Source organism: Crotalus tigris, unplaced genomic scaffold (assembly GCF_016545835.1).
Source record: "Crotalus tigris isolate CLP2741 ecotype Arizona unplaced genomic scaffold, ASM1654583v1 scf7180000024362.2655971311:6658466, whole genome shotgun sequence".
Classification (NCBI taxonomy): domain Eukaryota; kingdom Metazoa; phylum Chordata; class Lepidosauria; order Squamata; family Viperidae; genus Crotalus; species Crotalus tigris.
Window position 1 is genome coordinate 979,320 of NW_024100530.1, and position 23,364 is coordinate 1,002,683.

General features: G+C 38.5%; 1 protein-coding gene across 11 annotated transcripts in view; it reads left to right on the forward strand.

The window, feature by feature from the left end:
• The window catches only part of ZNF536 (zinc finger protein 536), a 482,695-nt gene that overhangs the window by 252,472 nt on the left and 206,859 nt on the right, over positions 1–23,364 (forward strand). The gene's annotated exons all lie outside the window — the stretch shown is intronic.

The window sequence follows — 23,364 nt, forward strand, 5'->3', positions numbered from 1 at the left end:
TTGAGTAATAGGCAGTTGTTAGTTCATAAGAAACATCGTTAAAGGTGGGTGAACATAGGATGTTTGATTTGTTAGGCAACCTGAAGGAACTTCAGTCTTGCGTTTCTTGACTAAGGCCAGTAGCTGATGTGTCACAATTCTCCCAGTTTTGTTTTGGGTTTTTTTTACACTCAAACGTGCCTAACATTAAGATGAAATAAAACAGAAGTTTGGCTTATTGTGAAAATATATAGCAATTAAATTGGATGCAGTGGAAGATCACAGAGAAGGATGAAGAGACATTTTTCACAGTTATGTTAAATTGCCCACAAAGACAGGATCATCATTGCTAACTATAGCAATCAAAAGAGGGGCAGCTTTGAGTGGGGGATGGTAATAAATAACCGCAGAGTGATGATGTTGGAAAAGAGCAGGCAGAGCCTGGAGGGTGGAGTCAAGTGAGTAATCAGCCTGGAGTCCTTATATCTCCATATACAGTCTACGTCCTCTTAAATTCCATTGACTCTTGTCTAGCGCCAGTTTAGTACTGACTAGATTCTTGTGAATAGGCATGATCAATAAATCATCTTAAATGGAACATAATTCATGCTCCCAACTATTCACACCTGACATGTTACCTTCCTTGCTTCTCTGTGAGCTTCTGACATGCTTAGACCAGGTGTAGTTGGGTTGGCTCCATCAAGGGAATTACTGTGTTTTTAATATCAAATTCAGCATCAAGCAGTCTGGGCTAATAAAAATAGTGCCTTTTATGACAGATAATGCATTTTCAGTTATAATATCCTCTTAATCAGCAAGGGATAAATATGTTTTTGATAAATCCCCATTTATATTTGGGGAGGTGTGATCTTGAGTACCACCAATGGGTGATACCACCAGAGAGAGGTGTCTTTCTATCTTTTTCTCCTTTTGTCTCCTCTTTTTCTTTATCCCTTCTGCTAGGAGATGGACAAGTCCCTTATAGAGAATTTTGAATTAGCAGGATCCCATTTGGGTCGGTCACTGGGACCAGAACTTTAGTCTTCTGAGGTTTCGGAGTCAAGCTGGAACCCATTCTTAGGGAACTTCTCTCTCACCATTCCAAAAGCTCGGAAGACTAAGCTTCTGGTCCCAGTGACCAATCCAGATTGGATCCTGCAACATTATCCCGGGACATGTCTATTTACATTCTTCATTCATGATTTTGAATTCATCTGAGATGCATCTGAAATTAAGGGCTGCTAGTTGCCTACTTCCAGTTTATGAATTACACGGAGAACAAGTTATATGTAGTTCCCACAGAGCTGTTCCTTTCCTGACACCTATTGGTAAAGAAAATTAATGCTTAGGGTGGATATAGAAGCCACCATTGCAAGACCAACCACGCTTCTGATTTAAAACATCTTTGTCCCAGTTCTTGTTTTATTTGATTGTCAATGAGATTCTTTCTTTCTTTCTTTTTTAACGGATCTTTTGCAAAACTTTAAAAGGCACATCTGTTAACCCCATCATTTCACATGTGTGATGGACCTCCATGCTTTATTTGTATAGTCATTGATTGAGCATGTCAAAATCCATGCCATGGGTTGTGGTATTTGTAAGTGTAAGATCAGCAAGCCAACTTTGAGAAACCATACATCAATAACAGATAACTTTTTGTTTGCTGTGAGGATGCCATGATCCATCTCGGCTGAAGTTTTGGAAATTAGACCTCAATTAGTTTGGATGGACTGTGACCAATGAACTGACTCAATGTAAGGCAGCTTTGTATATTTATAATATATCAGGGACTGTAGATCAGAGGTGGATTACACAATGTACAGTAGATGACCTCATGTTCAATCTCTACCATTCCATACTTAATTTTCAGTTAACTGGTGCTCAGAAAAATCCCTGTCTAAAATCTTGGAAAATTGCTGTGTGACAGGGCTTCCTCTAATCAGATAGGGCTACAATTACTTAAGCAAACTTAAAAGAAACCCCACTATTTAAAAATGTATTTGTTAAAGAAAGGATGCTATAACCAAAAGAATTTCAACTGCTACAGTGATTCAAAATGGTGGTTCAAACCTTCTTGCATTCTGTTTTTCTTCCTGCCTTGTGTCTCAAACTAGTGGTCTCCTCTTTTCAGCAAGCTGATCCATCCTTCGCTTCTAGATGGGTCAGATTTGTTCTCGTCTTGTTTTGTTTTTTTTTACTTAGAGTCTGAGAACTAATACACTGTAGGTTGAGTCAGCCAATCTGATCCATTTGGCACTTCCATTAAGTTTCCTCTCTTGCAATTTGGCCAATATTCATAAATAGCAGTCTACGTGGTTTTCATAATTCTGAGACACTGATAGAAGAGAATTTTTATAGTTCAAGGTTGAACTCTGGGGGTCCTTGGGACTCTCTGAGCTTGGTTGAGTTCTTTTTTTTTTTTTGAAGAAAGCAGTAAGGATCCCCCGATTCTGAGATACAATACTATGGGCATACATGTGAGCAGCAAGGGGCCTAGTGGTGAAGACATTCATCTCCCACTAGGCATCAGGAAGGGCATGTAAATGCTCAGCAACATCCAGCCACCCTGACTCTACCTCAAATTAAAGGATTACAGGGTCATAAAAGGAATTTTTTATGCTATGGAAGTGTGCATGTATAAATCAATGGGTGGATTCCCGATGGGAAACTGGCTTATCCCAATTACAAGAATTAAGGTTGGCTTCTTTTCGAGACGAGTAGTGTGAACTGGAATCCCAGAATTCTGAATTCTTATCTCATGGCATTTTTGGAACCTTACTCGCTTCTATTTTCAAAGGCCAGAGCAAGCATCTGATGACAATAGGAAAAATCTGCTGAACTCAGTAGAATTTCCACGTACGTGAGCAATAGAATATACTTATGTTCTTTGGAAGTTGTTATAAGGATTAATTAATTAATGTTTGTACAGCACTCTGGATGTATAAAGTGCAGTAGAAGTGCTTAGCAATATTATTATTAAGTCCCTGTGCATCACTTATTTACTCTTAATATCTGAACAGAGTGTGGCTTTTGCTTTTGTGAACTAATAGACCTAAGGAAGGGAGAGAGGCATTGCTGTGGCTATGGATCCAGGCAAATGTTGGATGTTCCTTATAACTAGCAACAACAATAATAATCAGGTGAAGAACAAAGTACTAGTTGGCAAAAAACTGTGCCTCCTTGGAAGGTTTTTTCTTTCTTTTGCAAGTTTGCAGTTTACAGTTCTACTGAGAAGAATGTTTCTCACTTAGATCAGGAAGATTTGCATGGTTAGGCAGTAAGTGTCACTACAGCCATAGTTGTGAGAATACAAGACACTACCAAGGGGACTGATAATAAGAGACTTCCCTTATGTCTATGGATGATGTGCATATGGTCTCTGTTATCTCTAACTTCTTCTTCTTTTTTTTTTTTTGAAAGCAAAAGTTAGGAAAAACCTTTACTTCTTCCCAAATTATTAAAGGTACTCCTCGCCTTACAACAGTTTGTTTGTAGGAGCTGTGGTGCTGCAGTGGTTAGAATGCAGTATTGCAGGCTACTTCTGTTGACTGCCAACTGCCAGCAGTTGAGTCTCGCTGGCTCAAGCTTGATTCGGCCTTCCATCCTTCCGAGGTTGGTAAAATGAGGACCCAGATTGTTGGGGGCAAATAGGCTGAGTCTGTAAACTGCTTAGAGACGGCTGTAAAACCCTGTGAAGGTGTATATAAGTTTAAGTGCTATTGCAATTGCTATTTAGTGACTGTTCAAAGTCACAACTCCACTGAAAAAAAGTGACTTATGACCATTTTTCACATTTACTACCATTGCAGCATCCCCATTGACATACGACAAAATTTGGATGCTTGGCAACTGACTCTTATTTACGATGGTTGCTGGGCTCCAGGATCGTGTGATCACCTTTTTGGACCTTCTGACAAGCAATATTTTTTCCTATTCCAACTTCAAGTCATTCATAGAAAAAAGCATAATGTCCCCAGACCTAAGAGGAATCTATCTATTTCAGCTTTTTATTCACATAGTGGCCAGCCAGTCATCTTATTTCACTCATTAACCAGCACAGCAAAACAAAAGTCTCATAATTGATTAGAGTGAAACAAGGCATAAAACCCATGGAACAACACAAGTACAACATTGTAAGTTAAGGCTTAAGAATGTGGGGCATAAAAACTAATACAGCAAACTAGGCTACGGTTTTGATAAGCCTACTGGGATTGTTTTACAGAATTTATTATTGAATTATAGGATAGTATGGTTAATCAGATGCATTGGGGAAAACCCACAGGTCAGAAAAGAACACCACAGTCAACACTCATTCAGGTTTCACAGCAACTGTTTTCCTCTGTCTCAAAATCAAAGCCTCCCCCACAACTCATTTTTGGGTGATCAACTCAAAAGATTTAAAATCTGGGCTCCACTCACTGGGTTTATCAGAGCCCTAAAATAGGTGTCTGTACCACCAAGGATTTTTCCATAGGCATCACTTATCCTCTGATTATAGATCTCTCAACATTTCAGACTACCTTTGAATCAATGTTCTAGGAACGCTTTGCTTGACCAGTGATGGTTTCTTCACAGGACAATCCTATACAAGAGAATTGAACTGATTTTCTCTATTTTTTGAGATTCAGGAGTGATGCCCTGACTTCACTGGACAATAAGGTGCCAAATTCTGCCTACAGAAATGAGAAAAGAGACCTTCAGGACTCAGAGAGATGGCCTTTCTTTACAACAATGTGGCAAAGGTTTTATCGTTCCAAATTATCAATATTTCGATCAGTTGATATTTTATCTTTTGGCTTTTTGTGTGCAATCTTTTCTTCTTCCTAGACATGCCTCCGAGTTTCATCTTAAAGAGGCATTTACCGTAAACAAATGCTTGGAGACTCTTTCTGTTATTTGTGGTCCATGTTAGGTTTTGGCATCCATCTAGATGCTTTCTCCCCTTGCTGTCCCAAATTCCTTCATCTCCTTCTTGCTTTAATGCTTCAGCCTACTGTTATGAAAATACTCTGGCTGTGGCAATTAGGATTAAGCTGCCCATTCGGAAACGGCCAACTTCTAACATCGCTGCAGGTTCTGTCCGTTTCCAAATGTTTTTATTTTTTTACTTTCCCCTGGATTTCTGAGGCGTGTACGGATTGATCGCCCACAGCAGTCAAGATAAGAAGCAGGTCAGGCCATTGTACCTCACCTGAATGCTAGCTGAGCTGGTGAAAGGATGCTCTTTACGGGTTTTTCTTCTTCCCACCAACTCTAAACATGTGCTTGGAAAGCAGCTGGGGTCTAGCCCTAGGTAACACGTAGGAGTGTTGTGGCTGCCAAATGGTGCCCAGACACAGTGCGAATGTAAGCAATTAGCAGAGGCTACCCTCCTGTAGTTTGATTCACTTGGTGTGTGCCCTGCACATTTTTTGCAGCTGTGACTCAAAACTGGGAGTCTCCTTGTGGCCCATAGACAGCTGCTTCACTGGGAAGCCAAGAAGAAGCTCTTTTACTACAGAGCCAGATGCAGCTGGGCTAAGCTTTTCTCAGCTGGAATGCCCCCCCCCTCTTTTTTTACATATCTTGCTCCAGCTTTTTGCAAAAAGAGAAGAAACAAAGAACAATGCATCTGAAACCCTTTCTGCTAATACCTCAGCACACCCAGAGCTTCAGACACAAAGACCTCTTTAACTCGTGACCCTGTACATCGATGACATTAGCAACTGATGCAGCCTCTGCCTCTAATATTCTTCAGTAAATTCCAAGATATTCAAAGAGACCCAATCGAATATATATTATAGATTTTCTCCTTTGAACTGTATCTGACATTTCAGAAAGCCATTAGGCTGAATTGAAGGTCCAAGTCTGCCAAGCAAATATTTGCAAATAGGAATTGAAATATAAATATCAGATTCACAGGTCAAGATTTGATTCTGTCTTTGGCATTTGAGTCGCTCTACTTAAGGTCAAACTGGGGCTTACTGTTTACTTGTGAGTAAGCCACACTGCCGTGAGAGTTCAAATCCCAAGTAAATATGCAGAAGATTGCAGCCTTACATATACTTCAAAGAATAAATAATAGTAAACTTTCAATCAGGATCTGCCTACAGGTAGTCCTTGGCTTACAACCATTCATTTAGTGACTGTTGGAAATTAGAGTGACACTCAATAAAGTTACTTATGACTGGTCCTCACGCTTACGAGCACATGAACAAAGTTTGGGTGGTCGAAAGTTGGCATGTATTTAAAACAGCATCTTAAGGTCATGTGGTCACCATTTGTGACTTTCCCAGGCAGCTTCTGACAAGTGAAGTCAATGGGGGAAGCTGGAGTTGCTTACTAACCAAGTGATTCCTTAACAAATGGAGTAATTTGCTTAACAATGAAGGTAAAAAAAATCATAAAATCGGGTGTTACTCATTCAATAACCTTGTTTAATTTTGGTCCCAATTGTGATTGTAAGTCAAAGACTGCCTGCGATCTTTAGTTTGGGTTAATTCTATACTTTGAGTTTCATCAGTAAGAAATATTTTATAATTGGAGAATTTTATGTTCCAGTGATTTTAGTCACGGTGATCTATAGTTGAAGATAATGGGCATAAATAATGGATAATATTTGCTCTTCACATTATTGTTGCCAAAGTAGTTAGTATGGTCAGTCTCAAAATGTGACTATTTTTGCAGCTTGGGGTTAGGGGGAATTTAGGATCCCAGGGGACATGTAAATATAACTACTTGATTTGGGAAGTAAGAATGTAGATCCTGCAAATTAGCCTGAAAGTTATTCCTGCTATGTTGTTCGGAATGATACATATGTAAGTATGCATGTAAGCATTCTCGTAGCTTGAGATGCATCCATTTGTTCAGAATCGTATGTAATATGTGTTTAACCCTTAGAAATAAACCATGTCCAGAAACAGACACAACAATAGTTCCAAGAATATTTCTTTATTGTTACCAAATATAATAACAGAATCATGAAAATATGACAGAATTTACCTCTGCTCCCTCTTACACTGACCCGAATCAAGGTGGTATTATTTTGAGGGTTTTTTTCCTCACATTTTCTTCTTCCTCAGAACTGAGTTTTTTAAAAAAACGTTCTCCTACTTGTTCCTGCACACCTTCTTCAAAAGCTATCTTCACATTCTTCTATAAAATGCCATTGAGCTGGATGCATTTAATCTTGTGGAGCCATGGGTTTAAGAAGACTCATCCACAAGTGTAAAATATCTCGGTTCTTTGGATGTCACAACTTCAGCTCCCTTTAGATACCGATAACAGCATATCAGGACTCTATTTACTTCTGTTTTGCAGGGTTGTAAACCGAAAATATATTAATATAGTTTTTATACTGGAAAAGATAGGGGCATTATGAGGATAAATTTGTTAGCACTTGGAGTTCAATAGACAGAAGTGCAAATCATTGTTATTATCTCTCTCTTTATACATTTTTAAATAGAACATGATAATCTTTATGAATGCTACATTATTTATAAGGGTCATTGATGTTTGAGACAATTTTGAGCCAACACCCTCATTGGTAAATAGACTTTTAGTATCAAATATAAGACACCCAAGCACATCTCTTTTCAAAAGTCAGTGGGGGATGCCATTTATTCCAAATGTAATGAGTCAGTGTGCAAGAAAGGGTGGATAGTCATAAAATTGCATCCCAGCTTGATCTTACAGTCTGGGTTGGCAAGGTAAGCAGGCATTTAACAGTCCCAGACCACAAAAATGTAAAAAAAAACAAAACAGTAAATGTTGAGAACGATACAGGCATGCTAGTAAGAACTTAGATTGGGGTGAGCCTTTCAAAAGTTACCAGCAGTCAGTCTGGGGAATTTTGTAAATGCTTTTCTTTTAATAGGACCCTACATTTAGAGATGTAATGCCTTGGATGCAAATGTGTACCAACTGCCCATTCAGCCTTTAACAAATGAAGCCTGAACGTGTGAATGGCTGCTGCGTTAGAAAGCTTAATGTGTGATGTCATATGAGGTTATAGATAACCAGTATGCTTCCAGTCCTTGAATTAGGCTCTGATGTCCTAGGGTGCCTTGACAGAGGGAAAGAATCAAGATCACGTGAAGTGTGAGTACTGTTGTACAATGCCTTGGTAAGATCACGCTTGGAACACTGCATCCAGTTTTGGTCTCCACAATATAAAAAAAGATGTTGAGACTCTGGAAAGAGTGCAGAGAAGAGGAACAAAGATGATCAGGGGTCTGGAGGCTAAAACATAGGAAGAGCAGTTGCAGGAATTGGGTATGTCTAGTCTAGTGAAAAGAAGGACTGGGGTGACACGATAGCAGTATTCCAATACCTCGGGGTTGCCGCAAAGAAGAGGGGGCCAACCTATTCTCCAAAGCACCAGAAGGCAGAACAGGAAGCAATGGATGGAAACTAACCAAGGAGAGAAGCGACCTAGAACAAAAGAGAAGTTGCCTGACAGGGAGAACAATTAACCAGTGGGTGCTCCATCACTGGAGGTTTTTAAGAAGATATTGGACAGCCATTTGTCTGAAATGGTATAGGGTCTTCTATTTGTGTAGGGCAGGGGTTCTCAACCTTGGCAACTTTAAGACTTGTGAGGAATTCTGGGAATTGAAGTCCACAAGTCTAAAAGTTGCCAAGGTTGAGAACCCCTGGTGTAGGGGGTTGGAGTAGAAGTTCTCCAAGGTCCTTCCAACACTGTTGTGTTCTGTTCTGTCTCTAGACTTAAGAGCAAATTGTGAAAGGGTATTTTATTTCTGTTTTGTTTTGCATTCCATTCATTTTTTTGAAAATCTGCCACTGAAACGTGAGCTAATGCCTGTCCATTTTTCTAGAGGCCAAGTCGAGGGTATGCTTTGTTCACATACCTTATTTCCAGATCTCATCGCCTTTTCTGGAGATGAATATTTATTTATGGATGTTGCTCCTACGATACCAGTATCAGAAATGGAGCATCTAAAAATATCTTGGAATTTGGAAAAAAAAAAAACCAACCAAATATTTTGTACATTTTCATTTGATTGATGGAAGACCAGGAGCTTTAGCCTCCTGCTTGAATCAGCTATCAAATACTACACCGTTCTTCTTGCATGGGGGTCTTCAAACTTGGCCCTTTGGTGACTTGTGGACTTCAACTCCCAGAATTCCTCAGCCAGCCTCCATTTTGTTTGTTAGATTTAAGACAGGGGTCTTCAAACTTGGCCCTTTCATGACTTGTGGACTTCAACTCCCAGAATTCCTCAGCCAGCATGCTTGGCTGAAGAATTCTAGGAGCTGAAGTCCACAAGTCACCAAAGGGCCAAGTTTGAAGACCCCTGTTCCTACATTTCAATTTGCAGTCCAAGTAAACTCAGCTGTTGTAGCTGAGCAACTTTGCTTAGCTCCTGTGAAGTTAGCTAACATCCTGGCAAGTTTGTGCTTAATGGCTGGGGTGAGGATCAAGCTGTTTATCAGTTGCAGGAGTGTTCACAGTTTAACTTCAAATTAGCTGTTTTCTTTCACACTTGTTCAACGTGGCAGCTTTTAGGGGTTTTTTGCCCCTTTTCAGAAGTTCCCTTTGCTCTCTTTATTTTGGTTGATTTCCGAGATAAAAGTAGGATTAAAAAATTAAAAAAAAAATAAGAGGAGAAAACTGCAAGTGAACAAACAATGCTATCATAGCACTTTAAAATAATCAAATATGATTTCCCCCCTTCCTCCTTTCTCTGCATTCTAAGGAATATAGAAGGCAGTTTGGGAAGATGAGAGAAAAACAAAACTCTATTGGTGTTTTCCCATCAACAGGTATATATGATGTTAAAGATGGAAGGGACGGAACAAACACCCTTAAAAACAATGTGCTGCTATTTTTGTCCTTCAGTTCTTTATGACAACTTATTTGTACTTAAAGGAATCTTTCCAAAGAGTGAAGAAGCGTCATTAAATAAAGCCTGTGAAATGTGCAATATGGCTTATTTATTTAAATGTTAATTGGTCCAACGAACACTTCTAATTAGCTCTATATTTGCTTAGCAAAAAGTTTTACAAATTCCAATTGTGAAAAAAGCAGCTATTTTGAGCTGGTAAGCATGTTGCAGCATCAGCTATGATTTTTCTATAGTTCTCAGCCCTTGAAGGCACAATTTAATTTTTCATGTATGCATACTAGCAACGGTAAACACTTGCGAGTGTAAAGAACCTTCTTTAATTAGCAGCACAACAATTAAAGGATTCACAAACTAAATTGAACCCTGTCTCTGTGCTTACTAGCTGAATTCTACCACCTGTCACAACAGCACTTTGTTCAATCTGTTATGCAAAATCATTATAGCAATATAGCTGAGGAAAAAAGAGAGAGAGAAAACAGCAATTATTTCTTACTTTTCTCTTGAATGGGTTATTTTGGGTTAGATTCATGTCAGGTTCATTGAAGCTAACCTTTTGAAATCTGTAACAGCATAATTCTTCTATGGCAGGCTTAGAATTCCTAGATAACTATTTCATTTTACCCTTTCAAGAGAAGATAAGGCGTGCACGTGATATAAGGTACTTTTCTCTGATCATTTGGGAAAAGTATGTGTGTGTATATCTGGGGTTGGGGAATAATCCAAACTCTTTAATTTTTGCAGCAGACTGCTATTTTTTTCTTTGTCAGAAACAGGAAACCCCAAAATCTAATAATACAACAGCTTCCTTTATTATTAAATGCATCAAATGATGTTGCAAAACAGCACTTGCAGGAGTTTGGATTTTTGTTTTCCTGATTTCCTGCAACCTACCTCCCTCCCTCCCTCCCTCTCTCTCTCTCTCTCTCTCCTTTCTTTCTTTCTTTCTTTCTTTCTTTCTTTCTTTCTTTCTTTCTTTCTTTCTTTCTTTCTCTTTCTGTCTTTTGGAAACAGCGTGGGTTAAATTCTCACAGCTTAGGCAAAGCATCAAAGCATCCATTGTGGTATCATCTGTTCTAGTCCAATGTATAGTAGCCTCAGCTATTCTGACTGATAGGGAGAAAAGGACAGGGAAGGTCCTGCAACCTTGAAGAACTTTATAGAAATGTTTGTGTGTGTATTACTATATATGGTTTTTTTGGAAGGTAAAAGAGGGGGGCAGGAAGACACTTATTAAAATTAGTTTCCAAACTACGCATTTTACATGTGAGAATTATATTTAAGTCTGCAAATCCACTGAGCAGTGTGTGTTCATTGTAGATAGAACACCGCTCCCTTTAGTCTTCTGTCTACTGTGGCATATGAAACTAACCAAGGAGAGAAGCAACCTAGAGCTAAGGAGAAATTTCCTGACAGTTAGAACAGTTAACCAGTGGAACAACCTGCCTCCGGAAGCGGTGAATGCTCCAACACTGGATGTTTTTAAGAAGAGACTGGACAGCCATTTGTCTGAAATGGTGTAGGGTTTCCTAACTGATGATGTTACCTGGCTTGGGTAATGAAACATCTGCAAGCAAAGAAAAAAGCATTGCTAATAATACTATAGAGCGTAATAATAGTAGAGAGGAAATGTAATAGTATTAGAAGAATAGTTATACTATATAGTATGAGGAAATAGTGTTATAGCAATAGTAATAATCATAGTAGCAAGAATGCAGGATTTACAAAGGCATATTTCCTTTAAAAGGTGAACCAAAAATCAATCTGCTTTAAGGATAACATGCAAAAGCCATTGGTGTCATATGAATAGCTTCCATGAATGCAGTTAAGGAATTTGTTCTTGAGTGAGGAACACACAATACAGGCGTTTCATAATTGGGGGGGGGTACAAATGAATAGGTCCTATTATTCCATGCTGCAATTTTAAGTTGTCCAATATTTTTAGATACTTGTCCCTTTGCATCATTTTGCGAAAATGTGTGGGTACAAGGAGGCCCTTTGAAAGCCTGACATATTCTCTGTAAAAATGAAAAAAAAAAAAGCCAAAGGGCTGAAGTTGTGGAAGAATGTATGTTTTATGCTCTCCCTAGCTGAAAGCTGGAAAGGACGCTGCCACTGATAGCACTGACTTGTAAAATTCTTAGATAATTTGGCACTGCAAAACAAGAAACAGAGATGCACTTTTTCAGCCCTCTGTCAAAATATCTTGAGTTCTGTAGCAACTATGGATAGCATCCACAGAACAGATACACTTAAAGATAGCTTAAGATAATATAGCTCAGTGCACTTCCATATGTGTTTAACAGCAATGAAGCTGTTTTCAACATGATTGCACAAAATAAACAGAGGAATGATTATTTTGTCCTTGCACCTTTGTTCATTTCTTTGTACCTAACCCTGGATGAAAATAACCACAGTATTTAAATAATAAACTCTGTTATCTAAGCAATGCAATCGACATCCTCTTCCTTCCCACTTATTACCATATCTATTTTTCTTGGAGTCATTCTGTGGTAAAACAGGGGATTATGAATTGCTCTATATATTAGGAATGCAGAAAGCCATGCTGGTTGGCAATGGATGTTTTAGTCCGAGCATAACTAGAGGGACCAGATATGGATTTTATAGTGAATTGTCCAATGGTATATATAAGTAATCCTACCTGTAGCAATGTTACCAAAGGCAGTTGAAGTTCCTGCAGAATCTGGGCGCTATTTTCTGCCTGGAACAGCTTGCCTCCAGAAGCAGTAAATGCTCCAACACTGGAAGTTTTTAAGAAGAGACTGGACAGCCATTTGTCCGAAATGGTGTAGGGTTTCCTGCCCGAGCAGGGGGTTGGACTAGATGACCTCCAAGGTCCCTTCCAACTTTACTACTACTACTACTACTATTATTATTATTATTATTATTATTATTATTATTATTATTATTATTATTATTATTATTATTATTATTATCCTCCATTGAACTGCTGAAGATGAATTGATGGAAGAGAATATTTGTAGCTCCCGTTGAAATGTGGGGTCCTTGGTGCTTTCCGAGCTTGGCTGTTTTCTTGCAGATGTTTCATTACTAAACCAGCTAACATCATCAGTGCCAGAAAGGAGTATGGTTTGTGGTGGTGGTGGTGGTGGTGGTGGTGGTGGAGGAGGAGGAGGAGGAGGAGGAGGAGGAGGAGGAGGAGGAGGAGAATCATCCTTGGTCCTCTGGGCTTGGTTGTTTTCTTGCAGACATTTCATTACCAAACTAGATAACATCATTGGTGTTAGAAAAAGAGTGGGATTTGTTGTCTTTTTATATATTAATGGCTTATCCTGTCAGTATTGGTGTGAGCGGGATATAAATATCTATCCTTCAGTTACTGAAATACGAGGATCATTTTTGAATAACCGAAGGATTCATATTCAGATCACATCCTTAAGTCTGGGTTCTCCAGAACCAACTAAACCTTTTTCACTCATCCTCAAGTTGATTAGGCAATTTCTGTTTTTATGAAAAGAAGAAAAAAAAACAATATGTGGGAATCAAGGATATCGTCTTAAGGTCATGTCAGACCAGTTGTCCACTAGTTCAAGTTTATCTACTGTATATTTGTTGAGAAAGTTTCTTTGGCATTCTTCTCCTATCCCCTTTGGTGATCTTTGGGATTGATCTTGGGGCTTTGGCATACAAAGCATAGATCAGTGATGGCGAACCTTTTAGAGACCGAGTGCCCAAACTGCAACCCAAAACCCACTTATGCATCGTCGGGTGCTGGGTGGGTGTGGCCATTGGCTGGGTGTGGCCAATTGGGTGGGTGTGGCCATTGAGTGGATGTGGCTGCAGTGGTAACGGCAGACTGGGTGGGACTAAAAAGTTCAATCAATCAATTCCAACTTTGCAAGATCTTTTTTTCCCTGCGAGAAGTTGAAATTGACTGATTGATTGAACTTTTTTTTTTGTACACGGCGGCGGAGGCCTAAAGCGAAAAGGTTTAGCTGAAGGCCTAGGACTGGGGTGATGGTGTGCGTGCCCATAGAGAGGGCTCTGCAGGCTGCCTCTGGCACCCATGCCATAGGTTCGCCACCACTGGCATAGATTGTACATGCAAATTTTATATATAGGAATTTTTTATCTGTCTGTCTGTCGTCTGTCTGTCTGTCTGTCTGTCTATGATATATTTTTATATATCTCATATATATGAGATATTTTTGATAAACATTTCCTGACTTAGTTATAAAAAGACAAACAGTACAAGTAAAAGATCATAGAAACACTTGTAAGATTTTTTTTCTGGGTTCTGATTGCATCTGCCCTAGCTCCTTCTCACAACAGCATACCTCTGCATGTTTAACTGGCCTTTGATAGAGACCCTTGTTCTGTTTCTCTTTGAACATGCCATCAGCCAGTGGAAAGGAAGCCATCTCTCTTGATTTTTCCCACAAACAGAGACTTTTCTGCCTTGATGTCTCTGGTGCTGGCAATCACTGTCTTCACAGCAGTGCAAATCTTTATAAACATTACCCTGGAATAAATAGTGTCAAAATCTCTATTCCAATTTCCTAAAATTCTTCCTCTCTTGTGAAAGAGATGCTTCTCAGGGTGCTTCAAGATTTATTATTGATTGGGAGTTGCACTTGGGTATGAAACTAGTATTAGCTCATTTTATCACTGTTAGGTTATCCCACTTCGATAAAAAGTTGTTGAACCTTTTGCTGTCTTTCCTCCAACTCCCAAATGCTCATCTGATCATCTTTTGAAAGAGATGATTATACAGTGAATAACTGGATACTTGTCTGTAAACCATTGCCAATTCACAATGGGAAAGCCCTCCCACCCCCACCCGCCCCAATTTCACTGAAATATTTCCTTGGGGAAGGGGAGAAAGTTATTTTCCATTACACTGAATGAAAACGGTAACCACAAAAATATAAATTAGATTTTAAGCCTCCCAACAGTTCGTGTCTTGCTTTAGAACAGTTTTCAGAATGACATATAAACGGACCAGTTGTTCTTTTTCTCTGTTCTTTTTTTAACCATGTTATAACTTCGGACAAATGGGCAAGATTTTTTGTCTTTGTTATGATGGAGCTCCAGACGGGGTTGTTTGATTTACTGTCTCCATCACTCTTTCTGTGATGCTTGTCCTAAAAAGCAGTTTGGAGAGAGACTCAGAGTTTTAGAAACAAGGTGTAGTTTAACCATATAGGAGGTAGTTCACCACTGGAGAGCATAAATGTTATGCTAGCAAAGCTACATCACTTTAATAATAATAATAATAATAATAATAATAATAATAATAATAATACTAACAACAACAACAACAACAACAATAATAATAAAGTTGGAAAGGACCTTGGAGGTCTTCCAACCCCCTGCTCAGGCAGGAAACCCTATACCATTTCAGACAAATTGCTGTCCAGTCTCTTCATGAAAACTTTCAGTGTTGGAGCATTCACCGCTTCTGGAGGCAGGTTGTTCCACTGATTAGTTGTTCTAACTGTCAGGAAGTTTCTCCTTAGTTTTAGGTTGCTTCTCTCCTTGATTAGTTTCCATCCGTTCTTGTCCTGCCTTCAGGCACTTTGGAGAATAGCTTGACTCCCTCTTCTTTTTGGCAGCTTTGGAGAATAGCTTGACTCCCTCTTCTTTTTGGCAGCCCCTGAGATACTGGAACACTGCTATCATGTCCCCCCTCATCCTTCTCTTCGTTAAACTAGACATACCCAATTCCAGCAACCGTTCCTTATATGTTTTAGCCTCCAGTCCCCTAATCATCTTTGTTGCTCTTCTCTATACTCTTTCTAGAGTCTCAACATCTTTTTTACATCGTGGTGACCAAAACTGGATGAAGTATTCCAAGTGTGGCCTTACCAAGGCATTGAAGAGTGGTATTAATACTTCACGTGATCTTGATTCTATCCCTCTGTTAATGCAGCCTAGCACTGTGTTGGCCTTTTTGGCAGCTGCAGCACACTGCTGGCTCATATTTAAACGAGTGTCCACTAGGACTCTGAGGTCCCTCTCACAGTTACTACTGTTGAGCAAGGTACCCCCTATACTATATTATACCTGTACATTTGGTTTTTCTTATTGCCATATGAACGCTTAGGAGGATAAGGTCTTAGAACCTACGCTTTCTTTTTCCTGAATGTACATAACTGATAACTATCCCAGAGGTGCCAAGAGTGGTAATTTATTGGAGAAGGTTTGTTTGGGTTGATCACTACGTTAAAACAGGAGAGATTGGTATATGTAATTATTATGATACTATAGTTGGTTGCACAGTTAGCCAGTTATTTAGAGTGAATTTGACATTTTTGTCTACCTGTGAAATCTTTTCCAAGGACCTACCGTAAATGCCGGCGTATAAGGTGACTTCCGCGAGTGCTGAAATCGGCGCCAAAGACAGGGGTCGTCTTATACGCCGAGTCGTCTTATATGCCGGAAATACTGGCAGTTTCCAGCGTATAAGATGACGTTCTAGGAATGTGGCCCGGCTATAAAGACGGGGGTCGTCTTATACGCCGGGTCGCCTTATACGCCAGCATATACGGTATGTAGACAGATGTTTAAGAGGACCTGTCACATAACAAACCAGATTGAACAATTATCAATAAGGAAGACAACAAGGCTGAATAAAGGATACGGCAGTACTTGGAGACAGCCAAATAGAAGAGAAAAGAACTGGGGGAAAAAATATCACAAAATACAAAGACCTGCATATAGAATGAGTGTGGCAAAAGAAAGCAAAGACATTAAATAGCGATACGTGCCTTGGGTGCAATCCCAAAACATCTGGAGCACCATTGGCATTGACGGAACCCCCATCAGTCAGTTGCAAAAGGCAGCTGTACATGAAACAGTTTCCGCCTTGCGAGGATATCTTGAAAACCATCAAATAAGGACATCTCCCTATCCCAAGTCTTTCATGTCGTGTACATAATCATTTCATTTGCAAACCTATACTAGAGACTTGTCAGTGAGCTTTCTCCCTTTGGTGAAGTTTGCAGGAAAGAAATAGGTGCCTATTTTTTTTTTTTTTTTTTTTAGAAATGGATGGATGGATGGATGGACAAATGGACAGACACATATTCCATGGATGTTTGTGCCTACAGTTTTTCCCCCACCTTCTCGCTCGATCCATCTACATCATTATCCCTTACAACATCCCTTTTCCATTCCTGCTTTTGAAAGATTCTATTTCCTCAGCGGGGTTTCTGTTTGAACCTCGGAATTCTGAAACAATTCATTTCTGAAAAGGATATTTATACCCAGCCACAGAGCATCTGCAAGGAAGGCACAAATGAAGAATGATTTTGGAGGTAGGGAAAGCTGCTTGTCCTTTGATCTCGGGCTGAAACTGAAGGCCTCTTGAGAATCCCTTCTTCCTAATGAAAAGAGAGGCATGTCCCTCCCACCTTTAGGGTCAAAACAGATGTGCCGTTCTGCATTTGCCAGCTTATCTCCTTGCAAATAAAACAGTTGTGAAGTGGGAGATCCACAAGCAGACCTCCTGGCTTAAATTGATAAAAAATAAATAAAGCCGCTGCAGAGGATTGCAACTTGAATTGATGGTGATGGCCCTGGGAAGAGAAGCTTTAATCTTTGTGTCCTTGCTTATCTCACTTGTCCTACTGTATAGAAAAGACTATCACAATACAGTTCCTTGTCCTTTTCTTGGAACACGTTCGATGCACAGTCTTTCCAAAGTCAAATGCTTCATGTAGAACTTAAGGAACATGTAAGGAGATAACTTGAGAATGGAACAATGGGGCAGAAGGATCTGGTCAAAGCAGAATTGTCATACTACAATGAAATCCTACTTCAACCTTTTCAATGGGCTAAACATGTCCTCTGCTTCCAAGGGTAATAAATTGGTTTAAGAGGCTCAGGAAAGGCTGCTTCAATATCACAAGAACTGAATGGTAGGAGGGCTCAGAAGGAATAATAGGGGTGTGAACTAATGGTGGGAATCTTACATAAATCCCACCATTGACACCTCCTCTCTGCTCATCTTTTTTTTTTTTTTTTAAAGCACTATGTATGGTAACTAGAGCATATCATCAAAAGTGCCTGGGGAGTCAGTTTGATATAGTAGTTATGCATCAGGCTAGAAACTAGGAGACTGTGAGTTCTAGTCCTGCTTTAGGCACAAAGCTAGCTGGGTGATCTTGGGCTAGTCATTTTCTTTCAGCTGTAGGAAGAAGGAATGACCTGGCCCCTTGAAAATGTTGCCTAGAAAACTGTAGGGACTCATCCAAGCAGTTGTCAGGAATCAAGACACCCATCTGAAATTGCTAAAGTCCTAGAACTACTGTTGAATTCAGGGTTGTTTTTTTTTTTTTAAATATGCAGTGTTCTTCTGAAAACAAAAATTAATTCTAATTATGAATGTAATATAAATATACTTCTTTAGAACATACGTTTTATTAAGATTTAGCCTTCATCATTATCACATACACATATACCTACAAGGACCCCAAATTAGATATACCACCTTTGTTTTTATGAGCATTTTTTTCCAGCAGGTTGTAGAGTATCACCTTCAGATTTGTTTATAAAAACATTGCTTTGTCCTTTGAAACACAGCTATTTATTCCACTGACACCTACTACCGAGAGAGATAATCCACAACAGGCATTGTTGTTGTCAAACCTGGCCAACAAGCAGCTTGTGACTCAACCCAACAGATGTTTCAACAGTTGAGGTCAAAGGGAATTTATGGACTTTGCAAGTTCCGCTCTTTTTGTTATGGGACGAATGCCAAAATTTTCAACACCAGGTATAAGCATTTGACCTAATCAGTAGTAGGAGCAAGGGAACGTAAGACCCTGAGGAGATGAAAGAGCCAAAATGTTATTTTGTTGAACCGGCAAACTGGCAAGAATCCAAGACACCTAAATCTGACTGTAGTGTATGTTTGCAGTTTAGGAATGCTTGTATATCTATTTGATGGTTTATATCAGAGCTGATGTGCCTGAGAGGTAACACTGCAAACCAAATCTCATTGGTTTCAATATCCAACCAGCTTCTGAGCTTTGTTGCATTTGTCAATTTTACCTTATACCTAACAGTAGAAGATAATGTTTGTAGATCAGGGTTGAACTGTGTGGTCCTTGGTGCTCTCTGAATTTGGTGGTTTTCTTGCTGATGTTTCTTTACCCAGCTAGGAAACATATTCAGTGCTAGAATGTCCTCAATGTCTTAAGAAAGTTTAGCAAGGTGGAACCAGCCTAATCTCTGGAGGGATTCTGTCCATAGGACAGGTGCCACTACAGAGAAGGCATGACTCTAGGATCCAGCAATATGACATTGTTTAATGAATTGAATTAACTATACGAGAAACATATAATTCCACAAAGTCAAATATTTTCAAATGGTTTTCCTAGGAACAGATGGCCAACTTGAACATTCTGAGTTACACAAAAGAAAAAAGTTAACCTTGAGTTTAGCTGATTAGATAAGATCGTGGTTATAGAAATGGTTGCACATATTTATGTAAAAGTTGAGATGTAATGTTACTATCGTATTCTACTGCACCACAAAAAGAGCTGGAAGTCAATTTTTTTTTTTACTCCCCCCCCCTTTATCTTACACTTCTTTGTCTTCCCTTTTTCCTCCCCCATTTTCCTGCTACTTTCACTTCCTTTCGCATTTTATATTTTGATAAACTTAATAAAACTATTATAGAAAAAAGTAAAAGGCAATTGCAATATTGTTTGGACGCTTATTGTGTGTTAATTCCAGCTTTAATTCAGTGACTGCTTCAAATCACTCCTAAGTTAGATTTTGGTGATGCTAGTGCAATCTTAACTGTGATTAGTATTTTTCACTGATCAAGGGATTTTTTTTTTTTTTAAAAAAAGACAACCTTAAGAGGAGTTTGCTGTTCAAGAGTAATGTTTTTTTTTCTGATGGCTTGAACTTTTCGTGAACTTTTCTATTACTTACTTTTAACTATGTATGCAGTGCCATATTGCTGGCAATTGAGATATTCTTACGATATGTGGAATACTAAGCATGTTGTCAGCTTTAAAAATATTTTTCTTTTAATTTTCAAGTATGATTACTTGACACCCTACAGTATAGATGGCTGACTATCACCTGCAATATGCAGTGCTGGGGAATATATTAAATTTGTATATGAGATGCCATGGAAATGAACCAGTTTGTTATGTAAAATTAAGGAATAATTTTATAATGCTGAGTTTTGCAGGAATTAGCAAATTGTTGATTAGGTCAGGTGATTTTTTTGGGGGGGGGGAGTTAATGTTGGTCCCAACAACTTGATTCCACTCTTAAATCTTGAAATCCCTTGCCCCAGATACTATATTATAACAATGGCTTTGGATAACTTTCTGATTTAATTATATCCACCTCTGCCATTATCATAATCATTAATATTGTCATCATTATTAAAGTATATGACTTGTTTGCCATTTATTCTTATCTTATAGCAATGCTGGAAGATAAAACTTATGCAGCAGCATTCAACTTTAACTTCTCATCTGAGGTTCAAATATGGATCAGTTTAAGAATTTCAGAGCAAGGCAGCTTGTGCAATGAACAACAACAACAAAATAATGTCAGCTGGGCACCAGCTATTGACTGGAATAAGCCATTAAAGATAAATGGATCCTTTTTTGTGATCCTAAATCTGCCAGATGTTAACTCTTTCCACTATGCTATGAAATCTTTGCATTGTCTACACATGTATTAACAAAGAACAAGGCAACCATACTGCCACACATTTTATTTATTAATAATCTGGCAGATAAACCACTCTGTATCCTGCCCAATGTGATAATATTTCTGATGTAATATGTTTGGATGCCCAGCATTGATTGTTAGAGGGTTTTTTTTAAACAAAACAAAAACAAAAAGACAAAACACTTGCTCAGCACACACAGCTCTGGGCTAAAATGTAAGCATGAAATCTCTGGTTTATTTTTGTAATAATGTTTACAGCTGCTTAATGACCCTGAAAAGGTTCAGGAATCTGGTGCCCTGTGTTTCTTAACAGGAGTTATATTATCACATCATAACAATCTTAGCTAAGCAATCGCTGGGCTCAACAATAGGAATCAGATTTAACCAATTTTTTGCTGCCCATTCCACAAGCTTGCCACGGGCAGACCAATGAGAGAGTTGCTCAAGACTAAAGTGGCTTTGAATAGCTATGACTTGGAGAGAAAGCTACGCTCTTTTGAACATTCGTAAGGGCTGACTGACTGGAAACAGTGCAAAAAAAAAAAAAAAAATGAGACTTGCTTCTTACTGTACTCAAAATATTCAAAAATCCAGCTCAGCTGAACACTTTTTATTTGCTTGGAGGTCAAAATCTTTTATAGATGATGCAAGGCAAGGATGGTCAACTTTTGCTATGGGACACAGTGACTCTGTGTGTTAGGTCATAGAAAGTTGCCTTCTGATTAATTCCCTTTTTCTGCATATTGACTAAGGGCACTACATTTTACTTAGTGGTTGTTCAATTATATTCAATTCTCAGAATTATGTTCAATTCTTGGCAAGGTTTTTCAGAAATGGCTTGCCATTGCGTCCTTCCTAGGGCTGAGAGAAAGTGACTGGCCCAAGGTTGCACAGTGGCTTTTTGCCTAAGATGGACTAGAACTCACAGTCTCCCAGTTTTTATCTTGAATGCCTTAACCCCTACACCAGACTGGCTTTCTTGCATTTGCTATTACTGATCTTATTTATATGAGCTAATCCTTATTACATTTTTTCCCTAGTCAATTTTTAGTTTTTTCCCCCCTTTCGGCAAATATTAACATTGTGAAGATGAGTTTTGATCAGTTTCCTTTCCATAAACTTGTAACAGAGAAGAGAATCTCTGATTATCTTGCAACGTTCAGCCATCCTACTCCATCAGGCTCCACACCAGAGGCAATAGTAGCTATCAATCAACAATTCCTAAGTCACAAATTCTCCATTTTTTTTCCCCTCTGAAATTTAAATTGCAAAATGGGAAGGGCACCATCTTGCCCAAATGCATAAATTTCTGAACGCATGCAGGAAAATCTAAATCCAAGCTACCATTTCATTTCTCAGGATATATATTTTAGATTGTACTGAATAATCCATCGCAGGGCAAATAATTCTTTCTTGCCCAAATTTCTGTAATCAGAATATGTGTAAAACCTTCAGGGGAGAGTCTTTTGTGATTTGAAATGGGACTCCGAGATTCAGGGGCTGTTCCATGCTGCTTCTGTCTATGAACTGTTGGAAGATGTAACAGAATAAACAATAAACAATAAATAAGTCTATGGCACAAATATTGTATGTATAGCTAGTTTTATAGCTTAAACATTTTAAGCATCCAGGCTGCATTTCTTTTATCCATTTATTGAGAAGAAAGCCCAGTAAACCTATTTGGAAATAGAGTAGGCTGAAATTTAATTATTTTAAGAATGTTTAAATTACAGACCTTTTATAAACCTTTCTTCCCCAAATCTTGACAATAGCCTGTAATGAAGCATTAGAGCTGCTGGATTCTAAACAAGCAGACATTTCTGCTGTTGAAGATTTCTTTCCATTTCTCCCTGGCAGCGGGGATTTTTTTATATCTTAGTCCCTACTTAGAAAATAAATTCTGTAAAAAAAACCACAACTGGCCAGTTATAGCAGATTTCTAATAAAATGCCTTAAAAAGATTCACAAATAGTATATTTAATACTATTTTAATGGGATCTATTTTCAAGCATAATGGCTTATATTTGGATGTCACAATAAGCCCATTTTCCCAAGCTGTTTGAGATGACATTCCTAAAAAAAATCTTCAGTGGCTGGAAAAAAAAAGGGAGCTGAAGTCTAAATTTAATTTTCATGGCTTATTGTAGCATAAATGAGTCAAAGGGAGCTTTAGGTTTGAACATGCTCCCTTCCTGTGACTGGGGAAGGAATTTAGAAAATTTTGCTTCTACTATTGGTTGACCACAGCTTCCTCTATTGGCCAGATTAATTATGATTAGTTTAAGTTAACCAGCTTCAAAATTCTTTGAAGTTGCATTGTTTATTAATTGAAGATTGTTGCTTAAGGCACAGTGCAACTAATACTGAAGCAACTTTTTTTCTCCCTCAGCATGTGTAGGCAACCCTGAAGCTTCCTAGGGTCCATTCCACATCATAAAAAGTCAAGCTCTCAAAATACGAATTTCAAGCTGAACTGCTGTTATGCAGGGACCTCCTCATTCTAGATTGGAGTTATAGGGTTAGAAGTAAGAAGAACCATTTTTTGTGTGTGTGAGAAAAGGGCTAGAGAAGGCCATCAATAGATTTAAAGCATATGGACGTTATTAGTCATGATAATTAATTGGAGATTTGAATTTTGTTTAATAGAATGACATGATTTAAGGTATGATGTTATTTTTTTTAGCTTGAAGAGATAGATCAATTGATAGATTTGATAGGTACAGGATAGATTAATATTTTACTCTAAATAAGGGAGACTAATGGAAGAAGAAACAAATAAGATTTTGATAAAATTAAGAAAGTAAAACATATGTGGAAGGGGTATTTGAACTGAAAATGTTTTTATTTAAAG